Raw genomic sequence first — 16,062 nt, forward strand, 5'->3', positions numbered from 1 at the left:
GCTTCCGGGCCTTGATAAGTGGTGATGGTGATCACTGTGTAAAAAAAATAAATAAATAATATATAATATAATAATAATATATAATATAATGATAATATAATAATAATAATAATAATAATAATAATAATAATAATAATAATAATAATAATAATAATAATAATAATAATAATAAAAAATGATTAACTCTTTATTATCTTTAAAATTCATTATGTTGTTTCTGTTTTGAACAAATATGGCCACCGCACATAAAGCATGCGAAAAATTATGTTTTCAGTATAGTGAAAACTAGTTGCTGGTCCCAATTTTAAATGTGATATTCGTTTTCAGCACATCCGAAACCACAAAAAAAGAAGTTTTTTAAGGTAGGTTTTGTGGTGGTCTACCAGGCCACAATTACTATCATCAAAGAGATCACCCCCCCTTTCCATTTTCTGCGGTCCTGCTTTTTCGGTCGCCATCTTGAATATTGGCTTCCTTTCCGCTGTAAACACAACTAGCTCTTAGCTAACACATCTTATTGTTTATTCCTTGAAAGCAGATTTGTCGTTCAAAAGCAAATTGAAAATAAAAAGTAAGTATTACTCTAATTTAGTTGCTTTTGGGAGTTTTTTTTTTTTTTTTACTATGGTTGCTTAAATAAGCCAAAGTTCTTGAAAGTTTGCATATAAATAAAGACACGATTTCCTATGCTTTTTAAACATAGAAAAGAATAAAATTACCGGATTTATTGTAAAAATAAATGTTAGGCATTCAACAGCAAATTGAAAATTAAAAGTAAGTATTATTTTTAATTAGTTGCTTTTGGTGGTTATTTTATTTTATTTATTTACTATAATGGCGCCATTTGTTTGAAATACGGTTGTTTAAAATAAGCCAACGTCTGGAAAGTTTGCATATTTTTTTAAAATTTTTTTTTTTACATAGGCGTCACCACTTAAATATAAACAAAGGCACCATGTCCTATGCTTTTAAGCATGAAAGAGAAAGAATTTGTAAAAATAAATCTTAGGCGATATTGAATTTTCTTGCTCATACGCTCCTATTCTGAATTCGTGGCCGTGGGACGTCATCAGTGTACTGTTAGCAGTGTCAGAAATCTTCAGTAAAAATTCGCGGTAAACACTGGGATATTTAGACTTACTGTCTTTCGAAGCTTATAACTTCTTGAAAAATGTAATCCAAACCCTAATTTTTTTTAATTAAAGGAGCAAAGACAAAAATTAAAAAAAAAAAAATAACAGGTTTAATAGTAAATTATGCAATATTTGTTTTTTAAAATCGGTTTTCCTTAAAAAAGATTAAAAAAAAAAACAACGAAATTTTACTTCCTTCGATTATAAAATATATATATATATAAATTCCAAAAAATCACTTACCTATAAAAACTACTATTCGATGAGTAGTTCAATTGTTCATTGTTAAGAATTTATCCATATTTATACTTATATTCTATGTCCTTTTTAAATAAAATACTTTTTTAAACAAAGATTAAAAACAAATGCGAGATCACATTTTTTTTAACTGTTCAAATAAAGGGAGACAAGTCTGATTTTATTCGCCTTTATATTCCGGTGCTTTAAAGAGACATAATTTATATGTCTTTTTAATGTGTGCTGTAAACCAAATTTAGTATTTCGGTCCTCCGTACTTACAAACCGAACACATTCACTTATAAGTTTTTATTGTTAAACAAAAACAGTTAACTAATTTAAAAAAAAAATTTTATTCTCTTAATGAAATACATGAGTTTTTAATTGATATATTTTAATACTTCTTTATCGACTAAATTTTTTTATATATCTAAGAAAACATTGAATGAAATAGAAAAAATTGTTGTAAGCATCCCATATTTACTTGACATTCTAAGCACAACATAAGCTTCCACTTTAAAAAAAATCAATGGTTTTTTTAAAAAAAAGGTTTTACACTTTGGATTTTACAGGTAAATTTCCTAAAAAGTATTCTTTTTTTGTTTTAAATCAGAATATTTTATTTATTGATCTTTTATCTTCAATTTGTAAACACTGTTTTTTAAAAAATAAAAAAAATAATATTTCTATTATTTTTTAAACAGCTTTAATAGTTTATTTGGAAGTATATTCCATAAAGAAAATAAACAACCCATTTTTAAAAGAAATTACTAGTTTTTTATATTTTATTCGCAGTTTCATGTTAAGGGTGTCAAAAATTCCCCCCAAAATTCTGATACACCTAGTGAAATGATGGAATTCAATATGACAGTCGTTCAAGTAAGAAATTGGTAACTGCTTGAACGACTGACTTTATAGTGTCAGTTTATTGTCGACCCACGTAGCTTGGATGCAATGGCGTAACTAAGGGAGAGATGAGGGGGAGTTGATCCACCCGGGGTGACCCTTCCCCCAATTTTTCAGCCATGCTAAGGTGCGAAAATAGTCAGAAATAGAATTTGTTTATCGTAGATTATGTAATTTTTAAGTTTTTAATTAACAAATTTTTTTTTCCAAAATATTAAAAACTCTTTTAAAAAATTCATCATTGAAGAATCTTTTTGGCGATTTTTGATTGAAAAATTTAAGACCCTGTACTTTTGAAGTTTTTAATAGTACATTTGAAGTCACTCGTTTCATTTTTTTTAAACTGTGAAAAAAAATTACAAAGAAAGGATTAAGTGGTTCTATATATATATATATATATATATATATATATATATATATAAATGTTAAATATGTTTTTAACTCTTTTTCAAGATGTCTTTTAACATGTTTTATTAATCATTTGTTTATATATATATATATATGACCAGAGTCTTCTAGCCAGCATTGGCAAACTTTACAAGGGGTGGTAAAATAATGTGAAAAAAAAAACTTCTAACAAAGTAAAATAAAGGTGGGCATTAATGGAATTAGTGAATTCAAAACTTTTTACACCTCTACACAAAACACACTTTTTGGTGAGATTTCTTCTTTGGTTTCAGTCTATATGGGAGGGGTAATTTAAGGCAATAAAATCGCAAATTACTGATAGAAATTATTTTTTGTAATTCCTATCTTTGATATCATTTAACAATTTAGTTTTCCGTTTCTCAGACACAACAGACAATGTAAATTTGCCAAGATAAAAATGCAAGTATATATTTTAAAAATTATTTTAAAGACAGTTAAAATGAGTTTCATGAATTGAAAATTAATTATGGGTTTGTTTTACAATACACATAGGTGCAAAAAATATATAATAAATAAATGTTATCAAAATCTACCTTTTTGAATAAGTTTTTAGTGATTTTACTCACTTTAACATGTTTAATTTTATTTTAATTGTGTCTAGCATTAGCTGAGATTATGAAAAAATGGCCGCTACTTGTAAAAAGTGTCCATCGTTTTCCCTTATTCTCAAATAATGCTAGACACAATTTGTTTTTTGGGTCAAATAACCATTTTAGCTTGCTTTTGATAACATTTGTTTAAGAAACTGTTATTAAGAACTGTCAAATGTTCTGATTTTATTGCAGCTGAAAGAATGCAGGTTTTTAATCCAGATTACATCCCCTTCCTTTAATCTATCTCCAGTTGTTTCCAGTTCGGGCAATGGGTTGGTCTCAATGCCTTTTATCCTGATGTGTACAATGCAGTGGCTGGTGCCATGGAGGATAAGATATCATCCTTTGGGGTCACGTCATGCAGGTAGACCACTTCAGAAACCATGCAGTTTGTCCTGGCTGTGATGTTCTTTACAGTTCTGCGGTTCCGCTCAATGACTTCATTTTCGCTTGGTACGTGGGCACATTGGAACTGCAGGTGTACTCCCCAGCCATCAGCAAACTTTCTGAATTGTTCATTGGTGAATGCGGTGTGATTGTTGGTTAGTATCTCTGTTGAAAGGTCTCATTCAAGTAAAACATTGTTTAACTGATGGATGATGGCGGCTGTATCTTGCCAGTGCAGCAACTGCCATATCACAAACCTGGATGGGCCGCAGTCAATGAGCGTCAGGAAATCCTCACCGTTATGGTGAGTAATATCTATTGCCAGCCGGCTCCAGTTGTCCCTCACCCCAACCTCCCTTTCTCCCAGTGAACAGGTGCTGAGTTGATGGATTGGCAAGCCACACAGCTTTTGATCACTCTGCTGATGTCTGCCTTCTGCACTCCTGAATCAACCAACTTAGTGCTTGATCCTAGGGTGCCCGCTTTGCTGGTGGACTTCTTTGATTCGATTAAAGTAAATGGGGTTCACTGACTTGGCACAGTTAGGTTGTACGGGTTCAATGACTCTCTTGGTGGTATCAAGCCATCTTTGAGGTACTCTTGTCAAACAATCTGCCTTGTTCAGGCGGGATTTGACCAGGGACACCTCTATTTACAGCACGTATTCTTGTATCAGCCTCACAATTGTGTCAAGCCACCATCAGATGAGCATCTCGCTTGTGGCTTTGGTTCATACCCTGGTCCTCCTGGTAAGGGTATCTGAAATCCACTTGTGGATGTAGGCAAACTCAGTGAACAGTCGCAGTCTGGACAATTTCCACAGGATTGGCAAGTTTATCCCCTTGATGACGGCATCAAGCACTGCAAAGTTTATATGCTGGGAGTCCTTTTCTGGTTGTAGCCAGCAAGCATCCTCAATCACCGCCCCATCATGGACTAGTGACATGCCAGTGGCAAGAGAGCTCAAGTCAATCCACACACTGAGATCTCGGCCATTGACACACCATCTACCCAGCGCTGGGTCTTCCTCGCGAACCCTAGTGAGGACCTCCCCGAACATTGTGTTGAGAGGGGCATCATGATCTTCATCATCCCATCCAGCGGTAACATTGAACACTCTCCACTTAATGAATGCTAATGCAACACAAAGCCAGCCGCTCACAGGGTGGTGCCCTACCAACTTTCCACACAGAGAAAATATGCTTTGCCGCATAGCAATGTCGGGCATGTTTAGGATCTTGTTTCCTCGTTTCCAATATAGGACATTATTCTCTTTCCAGATCTGCACACCAAGCACTCATGCACCATCCCATAGCCTTTCTGGTCCCTTGCTGAGGAGGCCAAAATTGCAGAGATGCTCCTTCATGTGCGCTGCAGCCATAATTCACTCATCCACATACACATCATCAATATATGCAGATGTTGGCTGCTGTACACGCTCATTTTTAGTCAGAATGACATCAACAATCATCTGCATAATCAATGGTACTACATGAGTCTAAACCCCATGTGGATTAGGCAATACCTTTTCCCACCATTCAACTACAGGGGCCAGCAGGGGAGCCGTCAAACTCTAGAATTAGTTTTAGGTTGAACCTGTCCATAACGTAACAAAAAGTTGAAATAGCTTGAATCAAAAAAGTCTGACGAGACGCACACCAAAGTTCACTCTACACAGCTTGTATCAAGAAATCTGACGAGTCGCAGCACAATGTGCACTGTACATTGGTCTGAACACTTCCACCCACTTCCCCCAGCAACTTGCTTTTATGGTGTCCAGACACACCTCAAAATCACATGTGAGATGTGATTTTTTGAGAACTGTGCAAGACTGGGCATTAAAAAACCATGGTCATTATCTTCGATCTTTTCGGGGGGGTTTTCTCAGCCCGCAGTACAGACAGACAGACACAAGCACATTTTTCAGTAAGCCTTCTCTATTTTCTCCACATGTTCTAAGCATTCTTTGAACCTTTGTGGGATACATTTATTTCCTAATTATCTCTCTTGTGTAATATTTTTTGAAGTCTTGAGGCACTGTACACTTGTTTTTGCTCTGTCAACCCATCACTGGGATGTGTTAGTAAAGTACACAGGTCTTACAGTGAAGAGCTTGTCCACAACTCGTTGGAGTGCACATGCTGATGCAGTGAAGCCGGTGATACAGAGGTTTAACCAGTTTGTGATAGCTATTGAAGCTCTGTGTGATGTCGAAGAAAGCGACAAGACAAGAGGTGCTGTGTACAATCTATTGCCAGCTCTATGCGACTTTTCTTTCATTGTTTTTTTGTTATTCTGGAGTGACATTTTATAAGAAGTAAACATAGCTCAGAAGTACATGCAAACACTAGGTATTACCCTGGGCATTGTTGCTATCAAACTAAGTGATCTTAAGGTCATTTTGGAAGAGCAGCATATGAATGTTATTGACAATGCTGTTCAGCAAGTACTTGCAAAATCTGTAGAACTTGATATCTCTACAGAGAGGAGAATCTGAAAAAAGAACAGAATGCTAGAAAAGGAGGCAAGAGATGCTGGATTGTCATTGCTGCAGGAGACTAAGAACGCAATGTTAGAGTGTCTGAACCGTTTCCATATTGAGTTGGATACCAGAGTACAGGCAGTGAATGACATTTTGTTGACTTTTTCTGCCATTCAACCTGATCATATTATTTGTGTCGGCAAGGAAGAAATACAGTTGTCTGTTACCAAGCTCACAACTGTGTATGATGAGCTATCTGAAGAAGACCTTTGTCCTGAAATTCCATGCTAGACAACACCTATAAGCAGCCAGAATAAACTTGAAGGAAGCTAAGCACTGGATTATATTGCAATTCCTGCAGTTCGTCATCAAGTGTGACTTTATTGAGTCATTGCCATATCTTATGCTGGATTTAAAATTCCTTCTGACAATATGTGCTTCTGTGGCATCGTGTGAAAGAAGTTTCTCCGAAATGAAACTTATAAAAAAATTACCACCGGTCAACTATGAGTCAGTCGAGACTCGAATCTGGCTCTTCTGTTTATTGAAAACAAACTTACAAGACAAATAGATTTTGACAATGTCATTGATCAGTTTGACACAAGGGAAACAGAAAACATTCATTCTAGGGCTATAATATTGAAGGTACATTCTTTTGTGGCTTGCCGTGTTTTGCATGTAAATATTCTAAAAGTGAACATTTGCTTTTAAAGATCAAAGCACGATCGGTGCAGCGTTTTATGTAATGTTACGATATTTAATAAAATATTTATAGAGATTTGCCTTGTCCCTGCTTTGCAGCACTATTCTATTTTTTGTTTATATTACAAACCAGAATGAAAAATGGAAGAAACGGAAATTTCTTTTTCTTTTACAGATGTCTATTTCAAATTTGATATGATGAAACAAAACTGTAAAAATAGCATAAAAGTATTTTTGGTACTTATGCAGTTTTGTTACCACAATTTTTCCAAACTTTCACAAGCGTTTTTGAGCAGATGCCGGGAAGAATCTGGATATGCTGGTGCAGAAATGCAATGCAAAATAGTTGCTAATATATCTTAAGGAGAAAATGTTTATTGTTTAGGGGCCATTGTTGTTTATTTTTCTGGGGAGGACATTATGAATTTTTACTTGTTAGTTATTAATTTTTTTGACGATGGTTAGTGTTCATGTTTATGTTTTTTGTGTTTGTTTTGTTTTCATTTTTTATTGATTTTTTTAATGTAGAAGATAGGATGGTTGGCAAATTTTCTAATTGTTTTATTAAAATTATATTTTCTTATGTAGACTTTTAAATCAATGTTTTTCAATTATATATTGATAATTTTGATACAAGCAGTGTTTTGGTTTCCTAATATTTTGTGTTCAGAAAAAAATTCTTGTTTGTTACTTATTTGTTGTTTTACTTGGCCAAGAAGTGATTGGAGTTTTTTATTTTATTTATTTATTTCATTTTCAGTGAAAAAGAATTAATAAAAGAATTAATAATTATATTTATTTTAGTAAGAAAGAGAACAAAATAGTAATTCGTTTTTAATAAAATAATAGGTATGCATGAGAAAAAAGTTTGTTTCATTTTGTTTTTGAGTTCCCCATTCGATTTTTGAGTTTTATATGTGGGGGCGATTTTTTTTAATGGTGATTTGGCCAGGGTATTCCAACATCGATGTATGCCACTTTACCCCAAAATCATGGAGGAGTTACCACATAAGGAGGCGATTTCATTATTTTTCCTCCTTTTATGTAAAGTTTGTGTTTTGGTGCTTTGAGTTGCCTAACCCCCCCCCCATTTCGTCGGTTAAAAATCCGACTACTGTTCTTTTGTACCAAACGGTCATAAAAACGTTTTATACTTGATTTAGGCTTCAATCTGTTATAAATAATAGCACACTAAAACTAAAATTAAAAAACAAAAATCATTTTTTTTAAATATGATTATTTGATAGTTTTCAGTAAGGACCTACAAAGAGCACCATAGAACTTACGCCTCCCACATGAGGCAATATTGCTGACGGCACAAGGACATGAATCCCAAATAAGGACATATAAACATGAGCATTCAATATTGTCATCAGTTTGTAGAAATAACCCTTGTTTGCTGGATGTTTTAAAAGAAGTGTTATTTCTACAACATAATTATTCATCTAGGATCAGCAATTCATCTTTTATTTCAAATTCCTGACGTTAAATTTGAACTCAACCTCAGATCAAAAGTCTCAAATTCAAATCTAACTGTTCTCTTCTCTCTGCCTCCTTGATCTCTGAGATCAATAATTAGTATCATAGTCTGCCATCCACGCTGGGCATCTTCGTTCACGGTGCGATCGTTGAAGAGGCTCTTCTTCAGACACTTCAACATCAGCATCAACCTCCCCTTCCTCTGATGGCAAGGAGACTCTCTGTATATCTAAAATGTGACGAGGCATTCCGTCAATCGCTACCTTGTTTTTGGAGAGTACTTCAGTCACTGTACCTTTTCCCCAGCGATTCGTGCAACGAGAATTGGGTGGTTTCACCCACACCTCTTCACCAACTGCGATGTTCACGCAGGCCTGTTCTTCTCTCTGTGTTACAGCCAATGAATGTCGCCATCCATAAGAAAAAAATAGACTGGTGCGGCACTGCATTTTCATCTTGACCAGCCTTCGGCGTCATATTGTACCAAAAAACTGCTTCTTGGGGCGAAATCTGGCTTCTTGATGCCACAGCTTTTATAGTGCGATGGTGCCTCTCTATAATTCCATTTCCACTTGGACGGTATGCAGCTCTAAAATATAGCCTCACATTCCACTTCGCACATAAGTCTCTAAAAACTTCCGAGCGGAAAGACGTACCATTATCCACCAACACCTCTTCTACTGGCCCCCTTTCCATAAAAACCTCCTCGATAACTCTCTTTACCTCTTCTGCTGTTTCATTCTTGATTTTCCGCCATATCACTACTCTTCCAGGCTCACAATCAATCATAGTTACATGCGGTTCATGTTGATAATGTGTGATGTCAATGGCCAATCTCCGCCAATTCTCTTCAACATGCAGTTCCCCTTTTTCATGTCTAGCCGGTGCAGGGTCGATTGATTGGCATTCCCTACATTGTTTCACCACCTATTGGACGTCTTGCATTGTGATGTGCGGGTTTATTTTTCTTGCCAGGTAAAGGGTCCGTTCCTTTCCAAAATGATGCAGGTTATGCAGGTCTTTTAAATTCTCTACTGCACAACATGCTGGAGCCCCGTCTCTTTCCTTGTGTAGCCAGGCTTTCTTGACTCTTGTCAGCCCATCTGTTTTATTTTAGAGCCAGATTGATGCCTTTCATCACAGCATCGAGTTCCGCAACATTGATATGGGCACTATCATCCTTTTTGCATAGCCAAACAGCATCTTCAACAGCCACTTCTCCTATTTCCAATAATACCCCTAATGCTACACTGCTGGCATCAGTCCATATCACCCCTTCATGGCCCTCCTTTACATGCATTTCTCCTCTCACAGGGTCAATTTTTTTCACTTCTGCAATGACTTCTTGTATCATGAGAAGCACTTTTTGATCAACTGCATCTTCCCAACTGTCTGTCTCAGTCTGCCTTTTAATAAAACTGCACGCAGTTTGCAGCCATCCAGCTACTGGGTAGTGGCCAACCAGCTTTCCACATATAGAGAAAAGCTCTCTCTTGGCTAGGTCAACCTTGGCTTCAGGGATCTCATTTCCTCGCCCAAACATCAATTTTCCTGCCTTATTTTTCTGTAGTCAAAATCCCAAAGCCATTCCATTTTCCAGTGACTCAGGCGGTTTTGTCGTCAGTCCATATGCTTTGATATGCTCTCTCACCCTTTCCGCAGTCACCTTTGTTTCATCCACTAGTACATTGTCGATGTAAGAGCAGGTGTCTCTCTTCACTGCATCGTCTTTGGCCAACACTGTCTTAAGAACTGCCGTCATTATCTTTGGTGCGGAGTTCAGACCAAATCCTAATCTGGTCAGACAATAAACTTGACCTTTGTACTCTACCAATTGATATTTCCACAATTTCTCATCCACATGAAGTTGGAGGTAGGCTGACTTCAGGGCCACAATTTTAGTTGCCTGCTTCATCCTCCTCCATTTCCTTACAACTTCTTCACACACGTGGATTCCGTCCTTTGTGTAACAATCGACAAACCTGTTTGGCTCACGGAAATCCAACACTGGTCTAACTTTCTTCTTAATAGGTTGGACCACAGCCATAAGTGGCAAAATTCCTTCAACTTTCCCTGACCACGGCATTAATATTCCTTCATCTATCCATCTCTCAACTTCTTTTTGAAACTGCAGCTCCTTTCAGTGTGCTTTTGTAGCAGCTGACCCAATTCGTCAATACAGGTGGCTCCGCGGTCCATCGCCATTCTACCATCCATTTTTTGCCATCGAAACAGACTCGAAAGTCATCATCCTCAATCAGACATGGTCGGGGTTTCAACGGTTGGTTGGTATCACCCCTGGTTACACTTCCTGTTATTCCCGGTGCACTCTGATTGCCAAACTTCACCTGGCCTTTAGCAATAGTAGCTCCTCCCAGTCAGTCTATCGCGTCCAGGCCCAGCACCACATCAATTCCTGCAACCAGTCTATCCAGCACGATCACTCTTAGCCACAATGGCATATTCCTTACTACAATCTCCACATCAGCCTCTCCACAGCATTCCACTTCTCTGCCATTCACCACTCTAACCTTGCTGGTTCCATTCCAAGAGTTGGCGACGCTCGTAGTAATAAGATAATGTCTGGCCGTGGCTCCCTACAGTCTCTCATCAGGTGTGATCCTTGACATTGAAAGCATTTACCGGTAAATCCACGGCCTTCATCACTGGTCGCTCCTTTCTGTTTGCCACAGCAGTGGCAACCGCCCCCAGCTCACCGGACTGTTTCGCCAAAACTCTAGCATGCCTTAGAATCTCCTCCACCTCCATGGTTTCAATATCAGTAAGTCGTTGCAGTTCCATGGAGATGCGATCAGAGAAACCAGTTACAAGCGCCAGCTTTACAGTCTTCTCAAGGCTGCGTCCCCCATATCCAGCCAATCCTGCTAGTCACCTTATCTCTGCCACGTACACGTCCACAGACTCCCCAGGCCAGGTGACTCTTTTGAGCTTGTTGTAAGCCTCAAATGCGCTCTCAGAAAATGCAGTCTTTAACCGGTTTTCAATGCTCTCAGTAATGGCCTGATCCATCTCTCCCATTTCTAGATAGACCACTAGAACACTTCCTTCCAAATACATTGGTATTAACGTGGCTACATCCTTGATCTTCTGCAGCCTTGCCACCAAGTTCAGCTTGTTAAGCAACGCAACCACGTCACCTCCAGTAAATGGCCTCAGGATATCGCTGCTCAGTCTTACTCGGTCACCCATTTTTGTCACTGTGTCGAAATAGCTTGATGTTAAATTTGAACTCAACCTCAGATCAAGTCTCAAACTCAAATCCAACTGTTCTCTTCTCTCTGCACTTTCCACACTGACGCCCAAAATAAAGAAGAGGGCTCTTTTATAGAGAAACCCAACCACATCTCATTTGCATACCCCCTCCCCCCTCTCGTCACATGACGTGATCATCAGTCCATAAATACCAGGGGGCAGCCATTTTTCTTTTCTTTTTTTTCTTTCCTAACACGAGCCGCACGATGCATGAGGTAAGGTTCTTTGCTTTTAACCAAAATTCCTTATTTTATTTTTATTTTTCACTTTGTCAAATTGGTTTGTTATGCTAATACATCAATGAAAGTTTATAAGTCCTTGTTTATCTATATCCATGCAGAGACAAAGTTTTTTGTTTTCTTGAAAGACAAAAAAAATTATAATATTGACTGAAAAAATTATGAAAACAATTGATTGGATAAACAACAAGTTTTTCTTTTAATTATCTAACGAACAAATTTCTTGAATTTTTACTTTTTGAGCTTCTTTAGAAGCAAAGTAATTTATTATGTTGTCAAAGTCCATGCTTAGTTGATCAGAGCTACAAAGCAGAAAGGCAGTCTTGAAGCATGCTTGATCTGAAATAATGTTTGATAATATGATGGCTTACTCTATTTACTGACTATATGGACTTTTACTGATACTATGTATAGAGAAGTTATGATGAAACTTAGGAGCAGTCTTTCTGTGACATACTATTCTGTGCTTCTGTAAATATTCACTGTTTTAAATGTACCACTGTGTTGCCTTATTTATTGTTGGCTCTTTATTGTCACAACACTTGTTTCTGTCGCACTTGGGAATCTGCACAGAATTTTAAACAGAACCCTTATTTACTTCACGGGGTAGTATACTCTTGTTCCATTAGCCATAATTGGATATAGATCCAAAGTAATTCACAATTGTAATTTTTAGTCAACTACACTGAGGATTGAACCTTCAACCTTCTAGAGAATATCACTTTATAGTTGACAGTAGTACCGTGGTTAGAGTAATTTATCCACTGCATCACAGGTCTTTGTGCAAGGACTTGTGCTCTGTGGTTAGAGTACTTGGAAAAATTCAACTGTAGAGTGATATTTATGGGAACTAAGTTCTCTACCAGACACAGACACAAATAGAGGACCTTAAGGTAAACGTCATTATCACCCTTCAACTCTGGTAACACCATGCCTTGCCACCAGGTGGCGATACAGTTACATTCATTTCCATTTTATATCATTCTCTTTTTGCTGAAATTCTCAACAAGATGTGATGATAACACACTCTAGGCTGGCATGGCCAATCCACTTTCCTGACCTTGTCGTCGACCTCTCATCAAATACTATAATGCAGGTAACATTACTCATAATCTCTTCTCATTGAACTTTTACTATCTCTATTCTTACTATTACTCTTGTATTTTGCTGTAAATATATTTTCTTTTGTTTTTATCGTATGATGGCATACCACATGCTTTTATTACGTGACTTTTGCTTCTTTCACCTACCTTACAACATGGTGGATGGCATTGCCAATTACATAAGTGGGCACCCCACTCCTCCACATATTCTCCTGAAGGTTGAAGGTTCAATCCTCAGTGTGGGCGACCGAACATTAAAATTGTGAATTACTTAAGACCTTTATCCAGTCATGGCTGACAGAATGAGAGTGTGCTACCTCTGGAAAGTAAATACAGTATTCCATCTAAAATTCCGTGCAGATTCCCAAGTTTGACAAAAACATTCCCAAGTCCAACAAGATACACCTGAAGAAGTTCTGGGGTTACATTGACTGAAATTCCAAAATGACACTCAAAATGAGAACAGTAGTCCAAAATTCTAAATAATTTTAATAACCAATTCTCATTTAAAAAATTTAGAAATATAGTAACAAGAACTCGGGTATATATTGGATGCAACATAACCATTTCTAAAACCAACACAAAGTCAAGTATCTGCAGAATGTCTTCTTGGTTCCTCCTCTTCTCTTTTCTCTCTCCCAACAAGCGAACACAGCATATAATAACAAAACTCTAAAGCACGTCTGACAGCACTGACTTCTGCCAACAGTCTGCCGCTCCTCTTAACAACACAGGCTTTTTATATCGCAAAATCGTTCACCTCTATTTGCATATTCTTCCAACTCACGTGATCACTACTCTATAAATAAGAGTCTTGACCGTTTCTTTTCTTTCTCTTTATTTATTTTTGGTGACCGACCCGCACGTGGTCTATCCAGGTAAGTCACGCATTTCTCCACACTCCCCCCTGATCTCATGATCACAAACAGGACATGCGGGCAATCGTCGTTGGCGGGTACTCCTTCGAAGAATTGGGGGCAGCACTTCCTCATTGCTGTTTTCTTCATTACCACCATCATTACTACCAGTCTGTTCCATTATCCCGTCTCGTGGTTCCATAGGCGGTGTCTCACAATCAGGGCAGGGGGGCAGTATCCGTCTTTGTCGGGTACTTCTCCGAAGAATCGGAGGCGTCATCTCCTCGGTATGCTCCATCATCCCTTCTCGCGGGGTTTCGCAATCACGGGGGGTGGGCAGTATTCGTCTCTGTCGAGTATTTCGATGAGGCATTACTTCCTTGTGTCCATCGCTCTCCTCACTATTGTCATCAGTATGTCCCATCATTCCCTCATCTGGTTCTGTTGGTGGTGTTTCTATGCTCACCTGAAGGGGCAGTAAGTGATCAGGATCATCTCTGAACGGTGTGTGATCCTCCTCATCGTCCTCAGAATCAGAAGAGGTATAACAAGGGCGGATATCTTTTACGTGACGTGGTATGCCACCAATCAACATGGTCTGAGGACTTATGATTCGTCTATTTTTCCCCGGAAAAATTTCGTAGTGCACCCAGCATTTGGGGGTTTTATCCAAACAAGGTCTCCCACCTGATATGGTGTATTGACAACACTCACCACTGATGGTATGGCATCAACTTCTTTCACACGCTGTTCATATTGGTAAATCCCATTGGCTGGTGCAGTTGCTGGTGTTGCATTGTCCTTGGGTGTTATATTATACCAGTACACAGCTTCTGGAATAGAGCACTGCGTCCTGGCTGCAATTCTTTTGATGGTGCGGTGACACCGTTCTGCTATACCATTACCCTCGGGATAATATGCACACCGATAATGCATTTTAATCCCCCATTCGTGCACGAATTTCTGAAATTCTTGACATCGAAATGTGGCGGCATTATCAGTCAGAATTTCAATCGGGGCACCACGTTCAAAAAAGACGGCTCTCAACTGTTGTATAATGCTGGCTGCATCCTGTCGTATCAACAGGCGCCATATTGTGAAACGCGTCGGGCCACAATCCGTCATGGTCAAAAAATGTTTGTCCCCATAATGTGTTATGTCCATCCCTACTCGCTGCCAGTTGCCCTCCACCTCGAGCTTCCCTTTTTGCCATTGGGATGGTGCCGGATCAATTCTCTGACACTCTTCACACGAACGTATGGCTGCTTTCACTGATGCTTTTGTAGTTGCAGGGCATACTCTTCGGACAAAATATGCAGTCCTCTGAATTCCAGGATGTCCAATCTGCTGGTGTATCATACGGATCTGGTCAGGTGTTAATTGATCCGTTACAGTCGCGCATGTTTGTTGTTGAAGATCGGATCCCTGCCTCATTGCATCGATCCACCTCTTTGGTACTCGAGTCAAGCTATCAGCCAAATTCTGCATCGACAAGACTAACGTAATGTCTACCTGCAAGCTGTATTCGTCAACTAGACGCTTAATTATTGCTAGTCTCCTTCGTACTAGCATTTCACTTGCAGCTATAGTCTTAACTCGAGCCTTTCCAGTCAAGGTGTCGGTTAACCAATGGTAAACACACAATGAGTCAGTGTGGAGATGCACAACATTAGTCTGCCATTGCAATGCGAGATTAAGACCTTTTAACGTGGCATCAAGTTCTGCCAAATTTATATGTTGGGCATCATTTTTCGGATGAAGCCAGCATGCATCTTCCACAACAACACCTAGTTGCTCCAACACGACACCTGTAGCCAACGAACTTGCGTCAACCCATGCATTTAGTTCGTTTCCAGACACTTGCCACTCACCCCGGGCAGGGTCATTCCTATGCACTCTGGACAACATTTCAGCCATCATTTGTTGGAGAGAATCATCATCCGCAACATCGTCCCATCCTTTTGTTACTGTAGTCACTCGTCTTTTCACCACTCCTGTTGCCGACCGGAGCCATCCACAGACAGGTAGATGTCCTACCAATTTACCACAGATAGAAAACACAGTACGTCTTGTTAATACATTGGGTAACTTTGGAAGTGGGCTCCCTCGTTTCCATCGCAACGTATTGCCCTCCTCCCAGACCTCAAGGCCTAGCACGGGCACTCCATCCTTTAGGCGCTTAGGGTCTTTGCTTATTAACCCAAACGCTTTCAATTTTATTCGAACTGCATCCGCAGACATT

The 16,062-nt window shown here is 38.5% G+C and overlaps 1 protein-coding gene across 1 annotated transcript in view; it reads left to right on the plus strand.

Moving 5' to 3' along the window:
• The first annotated feature begins 458 nt into the window (after positions 1-458).
• Positions 459-16,062, plus strand: part of LOC145252835 (uncharacterized) — a 35,487-nt gene continuing 19,883 nt past the window's right edge. The window contains exon 1 of the mRNA XM_080112807.1: positions 459-571. The gene's annotated coding sequence lies outside the window, so the exon portion shown is untranslated. The remainder of the gene's footprint in view (positions 572-16,062) is intronic.

Source organism: Euprymna scolopes, chromosome 29 (genome assembly GCF_053919585.1).
Source record: "Euprymna scolopes isolate OS-2025 chromosome 29, ASM5391958v1, whole genome shotgun sequence".
NCBI lineage: Eukaryota > Metazoa > Mollusca > Cephalopoda > Sepiida > Sepiolidae > Euprymna > Euprymna scolopes.